Here is a 21,548-nt window from a genome sequence, read left to right as displayed (position 1 = left end):
AATACAGCGATGGAGGTATAAAGGGCAGTGTACAGGGATAGGGGGATGGGGGGGGCGTACGGGGACAGAGCTATAAAGGGGGGTGTACAGGATAGAGCGATCGGGGTATAAAGGGGGGTGTACGGGGATAGAGCGATGGAGCTATAAGGGGGGTGTACAGGGATGTGGTGGGGGGATACAGCGATGGGGATATAAAGGGGGGTGTACAGGGATGGGGTTGGGGGCGTACAGGGATACAGCGATGAAGGTATAAAGGGGGGTGTACAGGGATGGGGTGGGGGGTGTACAGGATAGAGCGATGGGGGTATAAAGGGGGGTGTACAGGGATGGGGTTGGGGGCGTACAGGGATACAGCGATGGAGGTATAAAGGGGGGTGTACAGGGATGGGGTGGGGGGTGTACAGGATAGAGCGATGGGGGTATAAAGGGGGTTGTACCGGGATGGGGTTGGGGGCGTACGGGGATACAGCGATGGAGGTATAAAGGGGGGTGTACAGGGATGGGGGGATGGGGGTGGGGGGCGTACGGGGGCAGAGCTATAAAGGGGGTGCGTGGGGCTAGAGAGGCAAAGAGACCAGCCGCTGTTCATTTTCCTCTCCTCCGGGGGGCAGCAGGCTGCCATGTGACCTCACAGTGCAACCATAAAAATCACACTCATCTCTATGGCAACCTCTAGTGACCTCACGTCTTCGGAACGATGACATCACAGCCCCGGTGGGACCCCGGGAGCCGCCAGGGGGCCGGTGGCGGCGGGCAAAGGGAAAGCGGCTTCGTGCCGCCGTACAGACGCCGTCGGGGCGGGACGCTGCTGGGCCAGCTGTTCGAAAGGGCCCAGCTGTTCCCCCGGGGCAGCGCCTGGCCCCCGGGGAGTGCTCGCGCTGCCCGCCCCTTCACTGCCTGGGGCACGTCCCGCTTCCAAAGCACGGGCCGGGGGCGGGGGGCGGGGGGGCAGGGTTACGCAAGCCCAGCTCTCCGGCCTTTGGAGCCGACGGGTGCTGGACAGCTGGTGAACGCCGTTGGCCCAATTCCCATCCGCTCCCTCCGGGCCAGCCGTCCACCCCCGCATGGTCAGCAGCGAGGACGTTAACCCTGCTAGCCCCAGCTGCAGCCCACGCTCGGGCCAGTCCACGCTCCTAAAATGCTGCCCCGCCTTCAGCTTGCCAGGGCCCGGCCTGAAAGAGCCCCATTGATTTGCAACGAGTGGACCCGAAATGCCGCCCGCCCATGATAATGGAGGGCTGGCATTTCAGGTTATTGATCCCGCCTCTAGTTCCTGCCTTCCCGACGCCCTGCTCTGTGGCGTTATGGGGGCTCAGCGGCATGGTATATTTACACCTCAGAGGTGGCTGCATTTTAGTGGTGGGGAAATGGATGCCCCTTCCCGCAGAGCACGAAAGGGGCCCCAGGGCCCCCTGCAGGAGGCCTCTGTGTTGCTCTGGGACCCTGCTGGTTTCAGGACAGCTGCTGGAGCATGGCAGATGCCCCCCTGAGCTAGAGGAAGGTGAGCACCGAGCCGAGCCCTCAGCCGGAGCTGGCCCGGCGCTGGTGTCCCAGCACCGCCCTGGGTGGTCATATCCCCCCGCAGGGCAAGTCACTGGCCGGCCCAGCGCCTGGGCCTTTGCCCTTCATGCCCAGGTCAATCACTGGCAGGTTTTTCCCGCACAGCCCCCACCAGGCAAAGCTGGCGTCTGGTCGTACACCGGTCCCACTGGTCTGCGAGCAATGGGCTGATCCTGAGCCCCCTCCAGGCCACTGCCCGCTGCAGGATGGGGCTGGGGGCTGCTGATCCAGGACCCCGATGGGGCAGGGCAGCACCTGAGCTGGGGCCACTTGGTCCCAGGCAAACCGAGCAGATAGGAGGGAGCGAAGAGAGCAAGGTTCAGAGCTCAAGGCCCATGCGGCAGCGCCGGGTTTGCTCCCTCCCCACTCGCCCGCCGAGCCCTGCCTGGGGCTGAGGCCATCCCAGCGGCCCCTCGGGGGAACCTCTGGTGCCGCAACTGGCTTCCCACCTAGGATCCCTTGCAAGGACAGCCCGGCTGGCCAGGGGATCAGCTGTCCCCTCCAGTGCAGCCCGGAGTGAGACCGGCTGCCCTGACACACGCGGCCGCACGGCAGCGTTGCACCGCCGGGTTCCAATATCAGAATCAGCGCGGGCTCAGGGAACCGCCAGAGGCCTGGATAACCCCCCTGGGCAGAGACAGTGAAAAGCCGGGGCTTGTTTCCCAAGGAGAGGCGAGGGAGAGGGGACAGCCTATAAGGCTATCAACTAAACGGTCTGGATGGAGAGGCCAGGGGGAGATCATTCGGGAGCATTTGTTCTTTCCGTCTTCCAGCACAGGGACAAAGGGATGCTCAGTAACATTAAAAAGGTGGGAAATTCAAAATCGCTTGAGGGAAAGGCTTTCTCCACAGGATGTGTAATTAGCTGGCGGAACTCACTGCCACATGATGTCGTCGAGGCCAAGGATTTAGCAAGATCCAAAGAGGGATGCGATGTTCGTGTAGGTAACCAGAATAGCCAGAGGATAAAATGTCATGCTTCAGAGGTAAAGCCGGTATCTTTAGATTTGGTATTAGATGAAACCTTCATGTGTGTGGATGATCCTGCGACCACCACTGCAGGGTTCTTACAGCTTCCTCTGCAGCGTCTGGCATTGCCCGCTGTCAGAGATGGGATACTGGGCTGGATGAGCCTCAAGTCTGACCCGGCCTGGCACTTCCTATGTTCCTGTGCAGTCCACCCCTCTGCAGAGGGTCTCACCCAAGGCTTTCATCCCCAATGCACACAGAGGGGAAAAATCTCCTTCCTGACCACTGCGGCCAGGGTGTCCTGAAGCATGAGATTACCCCGCTCTGAGCTCAAAGAACTCCCGAGGCTGATCACTGGCCCTAAAACTCTCCAGTCCTTTTTTGAACCCCCATCCCAGCTCTGCGATCGGAATTCGCCTCCGGCCCCTCCCTTGCGTTATCTGGTCAGACGACACCACCGGAATTTTTCTCTTTCTTCTTGCAGATGAGATTGATCCATGGAGAGAGAAAAGCCCCGATTCCCAGGTCCAATCACATCCCGCATCCTCAGTTGTTTCACCATCTGCTCCCGTATCATTGCCCCTTGCCAGAGCTCAGACCCACCTGCCTCTCATTTCCTGGCTCCTCCATCGCTGCTTTCTTAAAGATCTAACCGGGGGCGCAGGGAGATAGGGTTGGATTCTTCCAGCCTCTTACAAAGGTCCCGCTCTCCCAGGATCTATTAAAGGGGCTCCTCCCCCACCCTGTCCTTGTGACACCAGCCTCCCAGACGTCTCCCTCCGGCCTGTGCCGCTCTGCGGCTTTATCTGCCAGCAGCAGGAATTTCTTCCCCCTCTGGAGGCGGCTTCATTTGTCTCTCCGCAGGGCCCCAGCCCTGACATCTCGCCTTTCTTGTCCCTGCAACTGCAGGACCCTCGGGTGATTATTCCACCAGTTCCCTTTAAGATCATATTGAATGCAGCTCGCTTGGGGGCAGGTAGCTCAGGCGAGGGGTGGAGGAGGGGGCTTCGGGTCTGGGCCTGGTGTGACCAAACCGCCCACTGATTTCACTGCTGCACCAGACACTGCTGCCACTAGGGGGCATCATTCAGCCCAGTTTGGGGAGCACACACCGCTCCCCATTGCCCAGCCTCACCTCCCCTCCCATTCGCCACCTTCTAGCGCCTCTTGTTAGAGCCACCTCGGGTCTGCTCTAACTTACACGCTGCGCCCTCAACCTGCCCCCTAGGATGGGAGCAGGGCTGACACAGAACCCTTATGCCAGCTGCATGCTGCGGGGCAGGGAGATCCTGCATGGGGGGATTTTTAGGGAGCTGTTTCCACCTGCTTTAAGGCCCCCTGAGAGGGACTGGGTGGGCCCCTGAGAGGGACTCAGAATCAGGCCCTATCTGCAAATAGCTCCCCATGTCATGGGCTCAAGAGGCTGAGCCAGGAAAATGTCCACTTCTGGGCGACCTCACCGGACTGGAATCACAGCTGAAGTCTCTCCGTGAGCGCCCCCCACCTTCTTCTTCACGTGGTCACGTGCCTGGCAGCCCCTTGCTCCCAGCCCCATTCCCCCTCCAGCTCCAGATCCCAGCCTGGCCCATGGCTCAGGACCATTTCCCTGGGGTTAAGCCGCAGAGGAAGACATGGGGGCAGGGAAGGAGCAAACTGCAGAGACGAAAGGGGCCCGTCTGTACCCAGCATGGGGGCTGCGGCGGGCCAGGGCTGACCCCCGGCTTTGAGCCCTGCCTGTGGAGGGTGGGCTGGAAACCTCGGCTCCCCGGTCGCTCTGCCGAGCCCAATCAGGCCCACTGTGCCAGCTGGGCAGACGGTGCCGTGGCTGCGCTGGCCTCACGGGACACGAATGGGCTGCGGGGCAGCCCTGATCCTTTGCCAGAGTCGCCCCCCTCCAGCTGGGCTGGGAGGAGCTGCCCTACCCCAGTCTCTGAGTCGCCCCACTTGGGCCAGGGTACTCACAGCCACCCAGATCTGGTCTCGGTGTCACCCCCCATTGGGCTGAGCCGGTAGGAGCCATCCTGGGCCAGTCTCCGGCATCCAGCCCGCTACAAACCCCGGTGCAGTGTTACTTTCAGGAGGGACCTGCCTCCCAGCTCACTGGGCACGAGGGGTGAGGCGGGCACAGCCAGAGACCCTGGCCCATCGCCGTGCCCCCGCTGCCCCTGGCCATTCACATGCCAAGCCAGTGCCTCGGGGCCCAGGTTCGATTCCAACTGGAGATTTGGCAAAGGGGTGACACTCCCAAGCTGTCAACGGGAGAGGACCTGCTTGGTCCTGCTGGGTGTGGGGGAAACCAGGCAGGTCGAGGCTGGAGCAGGGGGCACCCCGCTTACTAAGGGGGAGGTGACTACAACGTGGGGGGGTGGATGACGGAGAAACCGCTGCAGGGGGAAGGGCGGCACCGCAGGCCACATCTGCTTCTCATAAAGGCCACGAGCGATGAACTGCTGCAAAACGTGGCAGCCCCGGCTGCGAAAAGCAATGCCAGGAATGTGGAGAATTGCAGAAAGGCTCAGCCATTCACACCCCCACCGCCTACCCCCACCGCTACAGGGTGTGAATGGCTGGGCCGCTTGGACCCCATCCCAAGTGCCGGGGGTTGGACTACAGCTGGCCCCGGGGGCGGGGAGCCAGGAGGCGGTTGTTTAACGGATTACATTTTCAGCGGGGTCGGCCTATCAGAAATTCCTTCCCCAGGCTGCTGCAAACCGCCCCCGCCTCCCCGGTCCTGCTTCGGGAAAGGGCGGAGGCCGAGACGACGGCTGGGCAGAACAGCTCTGGCCTGTAGGGGGTGCTGCCCTCTGGAACTAGTAGCATCTAGAGGATCCAGCTGACATCAGGGCCCCGTTGTACCGGCGCTCCACAAATAGATAAGGGGATGGTGGGGAAACTGAGGCACGGCTCAGCCATGGGCTCTCCCAGCTCTGCCAGTGCCCCTAACTCCCGACCCGCAGCCCCCCCATGTGCTCACCTGCTTTGGCTCTCCACTGGACCAGCAGGAAGCCCCGTCCCCCATGAAACAAGCCAGGGCGTCTCAGAGTTGCCACTGAGTCGCTGGGGAGGGCAGGGAGCCCCTGCCCGTACAGAGAGCTGAAGGTGCATGCTGCATTTTGGGGCTGCGTCTCCTCCACATCAGCACCCCCCCTTCCTCAGCCTCACTCCCCTGCTGCAGCGTGTGGGTGGCTGTGGGATCCCCCCCCCCACACCCCGCCATGCAGCTCTGCTCCGGCCTGGGCCTGTTTTCAAGCAGCCACAAGAGGGGCCCAAGGCCAGGGAGCCGGGACCCCTCGGGGGCGGCTCTAAGGAAAGGGACACAAGTACAGAGACCGGGGACCTGGCAGGGGCCTCCAGGGCTGGGCCGGTCCAAGGGGGGCCCCCAGATTCTCTTCCCCATCAGAGGCCAGGTCGCTGGAGCTGGCAGTGCACAATCGCCCCCTGGTGGCATCAAGATGGATAGCGAGGAGGGTTTACGGATGAAGGGAAACACAGGCCCGGGGGTGCCGGGGGGGGGGGGGTGAAACCCTTTTCTGCCCGTGCCCCAAGTACAGCTGGCTGCTCTGCTCTGACAGCACGGGGCTGGCAGCTTCCCACAGGAGAGAGGGAGGAAGGAGAAACCAAGGAAACGAACAAGGGCCCATGGGTTGGAAAAACACAAGCTCCTTCCCTTCCCGAGATGCACCGCGGACCTCGCGCCTGCCGGGCTGGGAGCAAGGCCGCTCGGCACAGGACAGCCACATGGCTTCAGCGTCACTTCTCGGGCCTCACCCAGAGTAAGCAAAGGGAGCCGCTCCAGCTGGCAGCAGTAGCGAGCTCTTAGCCTCTGTGTGGACCAGCCACGAGGAGGAGGAAGTGGGATACGGCTTTCGCTTTGCAACCCTGAACTACCCCGGCAGTTGGAAGCCCAGCTGACGGCAGGTCTTCATTAGCTTTGCTGGCAAAGCGTGGCTATCACAGCAACCCCTGCTGCCGTACACACTCCTTGCACTGGCGCAAAGAGAGTTGGGTTTTGCCAGGATCATTTACACTGAACGAAATCAACTGTATCGGCAAAAGTGCCTTTCTGCTGGTGTAATGGCGGCTGCATTCGGGCTTTTGTCGGGACAGAAAGGTTGCAAAAAATTCACACCTTTCTGCGCCAGACATTGCTATACTGGCAAAAGCTTCCAGCGCAGAGAACTTAATTCACGTGGGGTTGCAAAGCAGGGATTTTGGTTTATTATTTGACCTCTGTTTAGAAGTGGGTGGGGACAATTCTGCTCCCCCCCCCACCCCCAATTAAGAGCTCAGCAGAGTGCATGGGGGTGGGCGGGGGACACTCCATGCCTTAAGGGAGGGCATTGTATTCGCATTCCTAAAACTCCCACCCATGAAACAGGGAGGCCGGGGGAGTGGACTTGATAGGACCTTAATGATTCGAGGTTTGGAATAAGCCCACTAGATGTCAGCATGGAGCTAAGCCCAGGCCTGGGGGAGGGGTGTTTTTACAAGGCTGCTGACGCAGCCCGTGGGTGTCATTTCCCACCCCTTGGCCGCCTACGCCACCCCCATTGCCCGGCAAATACAAACAGAAGCACTTGGCAACGGTGTGAAGGGCACTAGCTAGGTTCTGGGCACTGGGCTAGCTAGGTTCTTATCTCAGCACCTGTGCCGAAGTGGGAGATCTGTGGGTTGTGTTTTAAAAAGCATGGGGCACGCCCCCGGGGGTCTGTTCAGGGTCGGTCACTTGCTGTGGAGTTAGAGCCAAAGGGGTCGTCAGGAGTGGTAAAACCAGAGAGCATCCCCACCCAGACACGCGCCAGGCCCGGTGCATAGCCCCAGGGGACGGTGGTTTCACCCAGGCTGGAAAAAGAAAAGGAGGACTTGTGGCACCTTAGAGACTAACACATTTATTTAAGCATAAGCTCTCGTGAGCTACAGCTCACTTCATCGGATGCATTCAGTGGAAAATACAGTGGGGAGATTTATATACATAGAGAACATGAAACCATGGGTGTTACCGTACACACCGTAACCAGAGTGATCGGGTAAGGTGAGCTATTACCAGCAGGAGAGCTGCGGGGGCGGGGGGAGGGCTGGGGGGAAGGTAACACCTCTGCCCAGGAATGTGAACAGAGGCTGCAGAAGGGAGCCTGCTAAGGGGGGTTTAGTTTCAGTTTGGTGCTGGGTGGTGGAACACAGGGAACCCCAGGGCTGGGGTCTAAGCTCCCTGCTCCCCCAGAAGGACTTGACTGAGGGGTCCTGGTTGTACCCACAAGCTCTGTTTGAGACTATGTCCCTGTTGTCCAATAAACCTTCTGTTTTACTGGCTGGCTGAGAGTCTCAGTGAATCCCAGGAAGAGGGGTGCAGGGCCTGGACTCCCCCACACTCCGTGACAACTGGTGGCAGAGGTGGGATCTACTGCACCCCGTGGACGGCGCTTCCTGCAGTAAGTGACTGGGGAACAGTAACACGAAGGGGGATTGACGGGGACCAGGCGTGCTGAAGATTCAGAGAGAGACGGTTCCAGGGGGCGGTTAACCCCTGGGAGTGTGTGACCAGAGAGAAAGACTTTTGCAGTAACAGGGTCCCCCGGGGGATTGCAGCGAGCGGTCCTAGGGGCGGAGGAGTCTGCCGCTCGACCCTGGCAAAGAGGTGGTGACCTCAAGAAGGACTGGCACCCTAGGGGTTTTTCCTGGAAACCGTGGAAAGCTGCCCAGGCCTGCGAGTGGCCAGCAGGGAGATGTACGCCAAACGCCTTAAGAGTGACCTGGTGGAGCTGTGCAGGCAGGGGGGGCTGCGCATTGAGAGGTCCACCAAGGAACAGCTGATTGCCCAGCTGGAGGAGAGGGATCGCTTGGATGACCCGATCCCTGTCCCAGAGGGAAGCCCAGCGAATACTGAGGGCACCCTGACCCCGGCAGCCAGCAGGGGATCCTCCCGGCTCCCCATCCCTGGAGCGGAAGCAGCTGGAATGGGAGAGGGAGATGAAAATGAGGGAGCTGGAGGATCATGAAAAGCAACGTCAACATGAGGAGAAACAATGTCAACATGAGCAGGAGGAGAAGGAGCGGGAACGTCAGGAGAAGGAGCGGGAACGTCAGGAGAAGGAGAAACAAAGACAGCGTGAACTGGAGCTGGCCAGGCTGAGGAGCAGTGGGGCCCCGGCTGCGGTGAGTGAGGGGGGACCCAAGACTGCAAGGAGCTTTGATAAGTGCTTCCTGGCCCAGCGGAAGGAGGGGGAGGACATAGATCGCTTCCTGATGGCCTTTGAGAATGCCTGGGAGATGCACAGGGTTGACCCTGCAGACAGGCTCCAGTTTCTCACCCCCTTACTGGACCCCAAAGCCGTGGAGGTGTACAGCTGAATGAAGGGGCGGAGGCAGGGGACTATGAACTGTTCAAAGAGGCCCTGCTCCGTGAGTTTGGGCTGACCCCCGAGATGTACCGGAGAAGGTTCCGGGGTCCGCGTAAAACGCCTGAGGTCACCTACCTACAACTGGTCAACAGGATGCAGGGATATGCCCGCAAGTGGACAGCGGGGGCCCAAACTAAAGAGGACCTGCTTGACCTGTTCGTACTGGAGCACCTGTATGAACAGTGCCCTTCCGACCTGAGGCTGTGGCTGGTGGACAAAAAGCTCGAGAACCCGCAGCACGCAGGGCAGCTGGCCGACGAGTTTGTGAATAGTCGGTCAGGGGGTAGCAGGGAGGAGTCCCAAAAGAACAGGCTCCCCCCGATACAGAGAGAGAGTCACCATGGGGCCTCCCAGCGGGGAAATAGGGAGAACCCCCTCCAAAGGGGAACGCCTGGCGTCGGGCCCCTCCAACCCGCTCGAGGGGACCAACGTGACCTGAGCTGCTATCACTGTGGCCAGAGAGGCCACGTACGGACCCAGTGCCCCAGGCTCAGGGACAGGCTGAGCAGACCCAATCTACCCAGGGTTAACTGGGTAGGGACCCAGCTGGACGAGGGGCAGACGACCCAGGCAAGGGGGGCTGCCAGCTTACCACCTGCTCGGGAGGGAAGAGGACCCCAGGGCAGCTCCGTCACAGGGAAGGAGGCTCTGGTCAGTGGCCCAGTTCTGGCAAACCCAGACTTTGACAAGCCCTTTGTGGTGTTCACTGACACCTCAGACACGGGGCTGGAGGCGGTGTTAATGCAGGAGGATGGAAAGGGGGAGAGACACCCCATCGTGTACCTGAGCAAGAAGTTGCTACCCCGGGAGCAACACTACGCGGCCATCGAGAAGGAGTGCCTGGCCATGGTGTGGGCCCTCAAGAAACTAGAGCCCTATCTCTTTGGGCGACACTTCACCGTCTACACCGACCACTCACCCCTGACCTGGCTGCACCAGATGAAAGGAGCCAACGCCAAACTTCTGAGGTGGAGCCTGCTCCTGCAGGATTACGACATGGACGTGGTCCACGTGAAGGGAAGTGCCAACCTGAGAGCGGACGCGCTGTCCCAGAGAGGGGGCCCCGAACTTCCCCAGGTCACTGGTCAGAGTGACCCCGCTCAGTTCAGTCTCGAAGGGGGAGGAGATGGTGTGACGAAGGGGGACTGTTCTTAATGTTTCCTCTGAATAGTGTGGGGGTGCCTCAGTTTCCCCTATACAGTTCTTGAGTGTCTGGGTGGCGGGGTAAGGGTGTATGATCACTGCAGAGCCCTAGAGGGCAGGTGTGTGCAGGAGTCTGGACACAGAGAATGGCCGACACCCTGTTTCCTGGACACTGATGGCCTGGCCCTTCCCCCCTGCAAGGTGAGTGCTAAAGGGTGGGAGAACAAAGGAATCTGGTGACCTCCTGGCCCGGGACAGGGACAAAGCCCAGAGGAGGGGGGGCTGGAGGGAGAGGCAGTTTGGGGCTAGCTGGGACATGGAGTGAAGTGCAGACATGGTTGTCTGGCTCACTGCCCCCCAAAATGGACCCAGCTGATGGGTCCTGTTCTCTGCACCTACAAGCTCTGTGTTAGACCATGTTCCTGTCGTCTAATAAACCTTCTGTTTTACTGGCTGGCTGAAAGTCCCGTCTGACTGCGGAGTTGGGGGGCAGGACCCTCTGGCTTCCCCAGGACCCCGCCTGGGCGGACTCGCTGTGGGAAGCGCACGGAGGGGCAGAGGATGCCGAATGCTCCGAGGTCAGACCCAGGAAGGTGGAGCTGGGTGAGCTGTGTGTCCTGCAGACAGGCTGCTCACAGAAAGGAGACTTCCCCAGAGTCCTGACTGGCTTCATGGGGAGCAGTTCCAGAGCGTCGCCCGGGGACTCCCTGACAGATGGGACGCAGCAGGGAGGGGGGAGTGTTGACCTGGGAATGTGGCAGGGGAGTTTCAATGGGAGACCTGAGAAGCCTGTAACCTGAGCCAGGAGTGGGAGGGAGAGGTGACACCTCTGCCCGGGAATGTGGACAAAGGCTGCAGGAGGGAGCCTGCTGGGGGAGTTTAGTTTCAGTTGGGTGCTCGGTGGTGGAAGGCAGGGAACCCCAGGGCTGGGGTTTAAGCTTCCTGCTCCCCCTGAAGGACTTGATTGAGGGGTCCTGGTTGTACCCACAAGCTCTGTTTGAGACTGTGTCCCTGTTGTCCAATAAACCTTCCATTTTACTGGCTGGCTGAGAGTCTCAGTGAATCCCAGGAAGAGGGGTGCAGGGCCTGGACTCCCCCATGCTCCGTGACACACCTTCAACTTCCCCTGCAGCCCCATCCTTTGCTAGGAGGGCTGTAAAAATATGTGTCAACAGTGATGGCTGTTGGTGTGTGGAGATTCCTGCCGCTTGCACCTATCAGCACTGTCTCATTGTTTGCTTGTACTCCCCTGCCTCTCTGCGTCCATCTAGATTGGAAGCTCCTTGGGGTAGGAACCATCTTTATGTTCTGTGTTTGCCTGGCACCATAGAGTTCTGGCCCGTGAGTGGGGCTTCTAGGACTTGGACACAGAGACGGGATACCGGGTTCATGGCCCCTTGGTCTGATTGCATCTGGACATTCCCATGCCCAAGGGAACAGTCAGAGAAATGGCAAGGCAGCAAATTTCAAACCGAATGCTTTCTTCACGCAAGTAGCCTGCGGAACTCACTGCCACAGGACATTGTCAAAGCTGAGACCGCAGGCAAGATTCAAAGAGTCACTGATGAGGACAGCAAGGATATCCAGTGTTGGAATAATTAATACTAATTTAGCCGCTGCCTTCTCGGCTGCCAGCCTGGGGATTGAACCGGGGACTTCCAAAGCAGGAAGGATGAGGTGCTGGAGCTTGAAGGCTCTCTAGCTGGGGGCAGTGAGGGGGAGTCGTCACATACGCTCAGCAGTGGGTTGCGCTAAAAGAGCTTTGGGTTGGAGGGGGAGGTAACAGGGCCTGCAGAAGTGCATTGAATAGATACTTCATGGCTTACCCAGTTGAACTATTGGGAAGTCGAATGAGACCTTCCTGTGGGTGGGGGGGTGGATTACCCCATCTCTGCCATTTTGGGGTTCTGACACAGTTTGTGGTGCTAGCCGCAGTCGGTGACAGACAAGCGGCTCTGACAGATGTGGCAACTTCCTGCAACGTCCTTGAGATACCTCACTGAATTCAGTGTCTCTGGGGTGCCTTGTACTCCATGCATAGGTTCTGTATTACAGGGGCCGGGCGGCGCTTCGTTTGTAATGAAAGAGGTGCCAGGGCTCAAGCAATTGTTTTACACTCATAACTGATGCGGCAAGCTCAGAGGTGCCGGGGCTACAACCCGCCAGGGCTCTGAACCGCCAGGCCCAGAGGCGCTGGGGCTACGAACTGCCAGGGCTCTAAACTGCCAGGCCCAGAGATGCCGGGGCTATGTGACGAACTGGGACTGTTCTTAATGTTTCCTCTGAATATTGTGGGGGTGCCTCAGTTTCCCCTATGCAGTTCTTAAGTATCTAGGTGGTGGAATAAGGGTGTATGATCATTGCAGAGTCCTAGAGGGCAGGTGTGTGCAGGGATCTGAACACAGAGAATGGCCGACACCCTGTTTCCTGGCAACTGATGACCTGGGCCCTTTCCCCCTGCAAGGTGAGAGCTAAAGGGTTGGAGAACAAAGGAATCCGGTGACCTCCTGGCCTGAAAGGGACAAAGCCCAGAGGAGGGGGGGGCTGGAGGGAGTTTCAGTTTGGGTCTGGCTGGGGACATGGAGTGAAGTGCAGACATGGTTGTCTGGCTCACTGCCCCCCAAAATGGACCCAGCTGAGGGGTCCTGTTCTCTGCACCTACAAGTTCTGTGTTAGACCATGTCCCTGTCGTCTAATAAATCTTCTGGTTTACTGGCTGGCTGAGAGTCCCGTCTGACTGTGAAGTTGGGGTGTAGGACCCTCTGGCTTCCCCAGGACCCTGCCTGGGCGGACTCGCTGTGGGAAGCGCACGGAGGGGCAGAGGATGCTGAATGCTCCGAGGTCAGACCCAGGAGGGTGGAAGCCGGGTGAGCTGTGTGTCCTGCAGACAGGCTGCTCACAGAAAGGAGACTTCCCCAGAGTCCTGCCTGGCTTCGTAGGGAGCAGTTCCAGAGCATCGCCTGGGGACTCCGTGACAACTGGTGGCAGCCGTGGGATGTACTGCACCCCGCGGATGGTGCTTCCTGCGGTAAGTGACTGGGGAGCAGTAAAACGAAGGGGGATTGACGAGGACCAGGCTTGCTGAAGGCTCAGAGAGGAGCGGTTTCAGGGGGCGGTTAACCCCTGGGAGTGTGTGACCAGCGAGTAGGACTGTGCAGTAATGGGGTCCCCTTGGGGACTGCGGGGAGTAGTCTCAGGGGCGGAGGAGCCTGCGGCTTGGCCCGGGGAGAGAGAAGGACTTTAGTAGTAACAGGATTCCCCTGGGGATTGCAGCGAGCAGTCCAAGGGGCGGAGGAGTCTGAAGCTGGACCCTGGCAAAGAGGTGGTGACCTCGAGAAGGGCTGGCACACTAGGGGTTCTCCCTGGAAACCGTGGGGAGCTGAGAGCACACAGGCCTGTGAGTCCACAACAACTTGGGAAGAGCGGAGTGATGGCCTGTCACCGTCTCCTGAAGAAGGACATTGTAACCCTGTGCAGAGAGGGTTGAGCATTGGAAAGTTCACCAAAGCACAGTTCATCGTGCAGCTGGAGGAGGATGATCACTAAGGAGCAGATTCCTGACCCCAACTGGGGCTGTAGCAGGATCTGGGAGCAGCTGGAGTAGTAGCCAGGCATCCCCAAGACTCCTGTCCCCGACCAGACGGGGTCTTCACGATCGGGTTCCCCATCCAAGGATCGGAGACGGAAGGGATTGGAGCTGAGTCCGAGAGAGCGAGAGGACTGTGAGAGACAGCGAGAGCCCGAGAAAGAGCTGCAGAAGCAGCAGCAGCATGAACTGGCGGTGGGGGAGCGGAGCGGCCTAGGGGACCCCCCAGGGGTGAGTGGGGATAGATCCCGGGGGGCCAGTTCCGCAGGGAACCTCGAGACTAAATTGCTGCCCCTGGTTAAGGAGGGGGGGATGTGGATGCCACCTCACTGCCTTTGAGCAGGCTGGCGATTCGAACCGGGGGACCCTGTGGAACAGTCCCGGTGTCTAACTCCCTTGCTGGGTCCCAAGGCCATAGACTCCGTCAGCCAGATGGGTGGGGAGGTGGACGGGCTCCCACTCCTGGTCCCAACCGATATGTCTGTTGGAGTCTCCTGGGCTCAGGCCCCTCGGCCCTCCAGTGGGAGCGGAAGGTGATGGTCAGTGGGGAGACATTCCTGGGATGGCGAGATCCTGGGACAGAGAGAACTGTTGTCAGGCCCTGGGTGGTGCAGCCTCAGAGGCTGAGGGGCTGGGTGAGCTGGGTGAGGGTCCCAGGGATGAAGCCCCTCGCCCGGCCTATGGCCCAGATCCCTGTGCAGACCCAGGAGGGGTGGGGCTGGCTGGTCATTGGGGTTCTCCAGGATGCCAGCTGCGAGACCCTGTTGGGGGGTGACTGTGTCTCTTTGGGACAGGATCCAGGCCCTGCTCCTGTAACGGCCAAGGGTTTGAATTTGAATCCAGGGAACCAATCGGCGGAGCAGGAAATGGTCAGTGAAAATGCAGATGACCTGGCTGGCAGCAGGGAGGAGCTGCTAGGCTCAGGATACCTGCCTGCCTGTAAGCAGACCCCTGGGGCTGGGTGGGACAGAGAGATGCTCCCCGCCCCCTTGCACACCGGAGAGGGGGCTCAGGGGGCTCACGCTGATGCAGTGATGGAAGTGATGCAATGAGGAAAGCAGCGAGCTCACTGCCTACCCCCACTGGGACAGCAAGGGCAGCGCTGAGCACAGTGGGAGCTGAGACCCCAGCTGAGTGGGGGGAGACACAGGCAGGGCAGGGGATCTGTGGGGAGTGGCAAGGTGCTTAGTAAGGAAAGTTTGGATGAGCCTAGGCAGCCTTGTGAGCTGATGGCTGTGTCTAGTCAGCAGGGTGGGAAGGCGAGGAGAGTGGAAGATGAGTGTCCCTGGACCTTACCTGTTAGCTGGGTGGAGAATTGTGACAGGGAAGGAAACGTGCCTGTGTCTGTCAGGGGTATTGACTTGCCTATGGAGGGAGCTACCCTGATCTCCAAGCAGCTGTCTGTGACCAGCCTTGTGTGCTGGGACCAGGGGAATGAGATCCCAAGCTGTGTGTCTGGGAAAGGAGAAAGTGTGTCCGGCTCTTCTTTGTCTGTGGAGCAGACTGAAGGGGCCTTTCAGCCTGTGATGGCTGAGAATAGTGCAGTTGTCTCAGCCCTGGTCTACATTAGGACTTTAGGTCGAATTTAGCAGCGTTAAATCAATGTAAACCTGCACCCATCCACACGATGAAACCCTTTTTTTCGACTTAAAGGGCTCTTAAAATCGATTTCCTTACTCCACCCCGACAAGTGGATTAGCACTTAAATCGGCCTTGCCGGGTCGAATTTGGGGTACTGTGGACACAATTCAACGGTATTAGCCTCCGGGAGCTATCCCAGAGTGCTCCATTGTGACCGTTCTGGACAGCACTCTCAACTCAGATGCACTGGCCAGGTAGACAGGAAAAGAACCGCGAACTTTTGAATCTCATTTCCTGTTTGGCCAGTGTGGCAAGCTGCAGGTGACCATGCAGAGCTCATCAGCAGAGGTGACCATGATGGAGTCTCAGAATTGCAAAAGAGCTCCAGCATGGACCGAACGGGAGGTACGGGATCTGATCGCTGTATGGGGAGAGGAATCTGTGCTATCAGAACTCCGTTCCAGTTTTCGAAATGCCAAAACCTTTGTCAAAATCTCCCAGGGCATGAAGGACAGAGGCCATAACAGGGACCCGAAGCAGTGTTGCGTGAAACTTAAGGAGCTGAGGCAAGCCTACCAGAAAACCAGAGAGGCGAACGGCCGCTCCAGGTCAGAGCCCCAAACTAGCTGCTTCTATGATGAGCTGCATGCCATTTTAGGGGGTTCAGCCACCACTACCCCAGCCGTGTTGTTTGACTCCTTCAATGGAGATGGAGGCAACACGGAAGCAGGTTTTGGGGACGAAGAAGATGATGATGATGATGAGGTTGTAGATAGCTCACAGCAAGCAAGCGGAGAAACCGGTTTTCCCGACAGCCAGGAACAGTTTCTCACCCTGGACCTTGAGCCAGTACCCCCCGAACCTACCCAAGGCTGCCTCCTGGACCCGGCAGGCGGAGAAGGGACCTCCGGTGAGTGTACTTTTTAAAATACTATACATGGTGTAAAAGCAAGCATGTGAAAGGATTAATTTGCCCTGGCATTCGCGGCTCTCCTGGATGTACTCCCAAAGCCTTTGCAAAAGGTTTCTGGGGAGGGCAGCCTTATTGCGTCCTCCATGGTAGGAAACTTTACCACTCCAGGCCAGTAGCACATACTCGGGAATCATTGTACAACAAAGCATTGCAGTGTATGTTTGCTGGCGTTCAAACAACATCCGTTCTTTATCTCTCTGTGTTATCCTCAGGAGAGTGATATCATTCATGGTCACCTGGTTGAAATAGGGTGCTTTTCTTCAGGGGACACTCAGAGGAGCCCGTTCCTGCTGGGCTGTTTGCCTGTGGCTGAAAAGAAATGTTCCCCGCTGTTAGCCACGGGGACGGGGGAGGGTTGAGGGGGTAGCTGCGCGGTGGGGGGAGGCAAAATACGACCTTGTAACAAAAGCACATGTGCTATGTATGTAATGTTAACAGCAAGGTTTACCCTGAAAGAGTGTAGCCACTGTTTTATAAAATGTGTCTTTTTAAATAGTGCTGTCCCTTTTTTTTTCTCCACCAGCTGCATGTGTTTCAATGATCACAGGATCTTCTCCTTCCCAGAGGCTAGTGAAGATTACAAAGAAAAAAAAACGCATTCGTGATGAAATGTTCTCTGAGCTCATGCTGTCCTCTCACACTGACAGAGCACAGACAAATGCGTGGAGGCAAATAATGTCAGAGTGCAGGAAAGCATAAAATGACCGGGAGGAGAGGTGGCGGGCTGAAGAGAGTAAGCGGCGGGCTGAAGAGAGGGCTGAAGCTCAAATGTGGTGGCAGCGTGATGAGAGGAGGCAGGATTCAATGCTGAGGCTGCTGGAGGATCAAACCAGTATGCTCCAGTGTATGGCTGAGCTGCAGCAAAGGCAGCTGGAGCACAGACCGCCGCTACAGCCCCTGTGTAACCAACCGCCCTCCTCCCCAAGTTCCATAGCCTCCTCACCCAGACGCCCAAGAACGCGGTGGGGGGGCCTCCAGCCAACCAGCCACTCCACCACAGAGGATTGCCCAAAAAACAGAAGGCTGGCATTCAATAAATTTTAAAGTTGTAAACTTTTAAAGTGCTGTGTGGCATTTTCCTTCCCTCCTCCACCACCCCTCCTGGGCTACCTTGGTAGTCATCCCCCTATTTGTGTGATGAATGAATAAAGAATGCATGAATGTGAAGCAACAATGACTTTATTGCCTCTGCAAGCAGTGATCGAAGGGAGGAGGGGAGGGTGGTTAGCTTACAGGGAAGTAGAGTGAACCAAGGGGCGGGGGGTTTCATCAAGGAGAAACAAACAGAACTTTCACACCGTAGCCTGTCCAGTCATGAAACTGGTTTTCAAAGTTTCTCTGGTGTGTACCGTGCACTCCTGTGCTCTTCTAATCGCCCTGGTGTCTGGCTGCGCATAACCAGCAGCCAGGCGATTTGCCTCAACCTCCCACCCTGCCATAAACGTCTCCCCCTTACTCTCACAGATATTGTGGAGCACACAGCAAGCAGTAATAACAGTGGGAATATTGGTTTCGCTGAGGTCTAAGCGAGTCAGTAAACTGCGCCAGCGCGCCTTTAAACGTCCAAATGCACATTCTACCACCATTCTGCACTTGCTCAGCCTGTAGTTGAACAGCTCCTGACGACTGTCCAGGCTGCCTGTGTACGGCTTCATGAGCCATGGCGTTAAGGGGTAGGCTGGGTCCCCAAGGATAACTATAGGCATTTCAACATCCCCAACAGTTATTTTCTGGTCTGGGAATAAAATCCCTTCCTGCAGCTTTTGAAACAGACCAGAGTTCCTGAAGATGCGAGCGTCGTGTACCTTTCCCGGCCATCCCACATTGATGTTGGTGAAACGTCCCTGGTGATCCACCAGAGCTTGCAGCACCATTGAAAAGTACCCCTTGTGGTTTATGTACTCGCCGGCTTGGTGCTCCGGTGCCACGATAGGGATATGGGTTCCGTCTATGGCCCCACCACAGTTAGGGAATCCCATTGCAGCAAAGCCATCCACTATGACCTGCACATTTTCCAGGGTCACTACCCTTGATATCAGCAGATCTTTGATTGCGTGGGCTACTTGCATCACAGCAGCCCCCACAGTAGATTTGCCCACTCCAAATTGATTCCCAACTGACCGGTAGCTGTCTGGCATTGCAAGCTTCCACAGGGCTATCGCCACTTGCTTCTCAACTGTGAGGGCTGCTCTCATCTTGGTATTCGTGCGCTTCAGGGCAGGGGAAAGCAAGTCACAAAGTTCCATGAAAGTGCTCTTACGCATACGAAAGTTTCGCAGCCACTGGGAATCGTCCCAGACCTGCAACACTATGCGGTCCCACCAGTCTGTGCTTGTTTCCCGAGCCCAGAATCGGCATTCCACCGCATGAACCTGCCCCATTAGCACCATGATGCATGCATTGGCAGGGCCCGTGCTTTGAGAGAAATCTGTGTCCATGTCCTGATCACTCACGCGACCGCTCTGACGTCGCCTCCTCGCCTGGTATCGCTCTGCCAGGTTCTGGTGCTGCATATACTGCTGGATAATGCGTGTGGTGTTCAATGTGCTCCTAATTGCTGAAGAGAGCTGAGCGGCCTCCATGCTTGCCTTGGCATGGCGTCCGCACAGAAAAAAGGTGCGGAACGATTGTCTGCCGTTGCTCTGACGGAGGGAGGGGCGACTGACGACATGGCTTACAGGGTTGGCTTACAGGGAATTAAAATCAACAAGGGGGTGGCTTTACATCAAGGAGTATTTCAGGCAGGACTTCACGAAGGGTTCCAATAAGAAATGGTGCACCTAAGTAATTGTTCTTATTGGAACAAGCAGGTTGGTCTGGCCTCTGATTGATACATGGCTAGATTTACCTCGCTGCACCTTCTCTGTGAGTGACTGCAGTGTGACCTAGAGGAATGAGTCCCCTAGACAGGGGAGGGGGGGAAGCAAACGAGTACAAAACAAATCTGGTCTATTTCTTTTTTTGATCCACTCCATCTATCTTTTACATCTTTGGCTGGCAGCAGACGGTGCAGAAGGACTGCATGCCATCCACATCTCATGACTGCCCGGCAGAAGATGGTGCAGTAGGACTGCTAGCCATGCTCATCTCTTGCCTGCCCGGCAGAAGACAGTACAGTAGGACTGCTAGCAAGCCATATCGCCTGCCTGCTCACCATAAGATGGTTCAATAGGACTGACTGCAGGACTAAAGAGAATGACCTGGTCAAGTCACTTCTAATGTAGTCCCTGCACCCATGTCTGCCCAGACGCTCGTGGCCAATGTGGCCAGGAGCACCTCGGACATGACAATGACGGCTACTAGTCCTACTGCACCATCTGCTGCCACAAGGCAAGGGGTTGCTGCTGCTGTGTAGCAATGCAGTACCACGTCTGCCAGCACCCAGGAGACATACGGTGACGGTTACCTGAGCGGGCTCCATGCTTGCCGTGGTATGGCGTCTGCACAGGTAACTCAGGAAAAAAGGCGCAAAACGATTGTCTGCTGCTGCTTTCACGGAGGGAGGGAGGGAACGGGGGCCTGACGATGTGTACCCAGAACCACCCGCGACAATGTTTTTGCCCCATCAGGCATTGGGATCTCAACCCAGAATTCCAATGGGCAGCGGAGACTGCGGGAACTGTGGGATAGCTACCCACAGTGCAACACTCTGGAAGTCGACCCTTGCCTCGGTACTGTGGAAGCACTCCGCCGAGTTAATGCACTTAATGCACTTAGAGCATTTTCTGTGGGGACACACACACTCGAATATATAAAAACGATTTCTAAAAAACCGACTTCTCTAAATTCGACCTAATTTCGTAGTGTAGACATACCCTCAGAGTTGGTTCTGGATTCAGCTAAAGCCCAGGAAGGGAAGGGTCCTAAGTTTGGGTCTGCTCGGGAGAATGGCCCTGTAACTAGGTCGCATCCAGTTAGTGTCTATGCATAATCCCAGAGCCCAGACAATTCTGGTGCTTGTATTTTGCCCGTAGCTAGTGTGTTGTTGGGAAAGGCTGTTGCAACTCTGTCTAATCAGGGTGAGATCCTAGCCAGGGCACAAGGAGAGCAGGAAGGTGATTTGATTGTGTTACCTACTGAGGGTGTGGAAACCTGTAGCAAGAAGGAAAAGATTCCTGAACTTGTGTGTGGCTAAGGGAAGGAGAATGCTTCTAGCCTTTTATCTAGGAAGTCTGTCAGTTTGCCTGAAAGGGGATTGTGTAGAAATCCACCGGATGGGCAAGAGGTCATTCTGGATGTAAGTGAGACCCAGAAAGAGTCTGTTGTTGCTCAAGAAAGTGTTCCTCTAGAGCATGCCCTAGGTGAAGAGGGTAAGGGCAGAATTTCTCAAAAAGAAAAGGAGTACTTGTGGCAGCTTAGAGACTAACCAATTTATTTGAACATAAGCTTCCATGAGCTACAGCTCACTTCATCGGATGCATATTGTGGAAAGTACAGAAGATCTTTTTATACACACAAACCATGAAAAAATGGGTGTTTACCACTACAAAAGGTTTTCTCTCCCTCCACACCACTCTCCTGCTGGTAATAGCTTATCTAAAGTGATCACTCTCCTTACAATGTGTATGATAATCAAGTTGGGCCATTTCCAGAACAAATCCAGGTTTTCTCCCCACCCCCCACCCCCCACAAACCCACTCTCCTGTTGGTAATAGCTTATCTAAAGTGATCACTCTCCTTACAATGTGTATGATAATCAAGGTGGGCCATTTCCAGCACAAATCCAGGGTTTAACAAGAACGACTGGGGGGGCGGGGTAGGAAAAAACAAGGGGAAATAGAATTTCTGTGAAGGGTGAACTGTTGCATAGAAAAGCCCTAGGGAAAGGAATCCTCATGGAGTCTTTGCAAGCAGTTTACTGCCACTGAAGGGTGTGAAAGTGATTTAATCAAGAAAGTTTCAGTTCCTAACAGCCAGAAATTTTCTGTTGTGAATGGATCCACTGACTTTCCTGTTGAAGGATTCAGTGTGGTTAGCTTTGAGAAGGTCTCCGATGGAGTGAAAGCTGTTAAGAAAGTTAAACAGTCCTCTAACCAAGTGGCTGTGTTTGGCCAGCTTGTTGGGGAGACAAGGTTGTGGAGAAAGGGATGTCTCCATGCTAGTTCTGTCAGGGAACAGTATGTGGCCCAGGTCAAGATGGGGGCTCTTAACCAAGAGAGTCCGAATTGCAGCCCTCCAGACTGGAGCGCTGGGAGAAGACCCGATCCCAGTTTGACCCCCGGGGGTTTTGGGGTGGCAAAAGGGCACTGGCCGCATAAACCTTCCCACATGCATGGGCATGCGAGTGCTATCGACCAACAACAACCTAAGGGAGGGCGTGAAACTGGAAGGGCCTGGT

The sequence above is a fragment of the Chelonia mydas genome, chromosome 20 (genome assembly GCF_015237465.2).
Source record: "Chelonia mydas isolate rCheMyd1 chromosome 20, rCheMyd1.pri.v2, whole genome shotgun sequence".
Classification (NCBI taxonomy): domain Eukaryota; kingdom Metazoa; phylum Chordata; order Testudines; family Cheloniidae; genus Chelonia; species Chelonia mydas.
Note: the sequence above shows the minus strand (reverse complement) of the source record.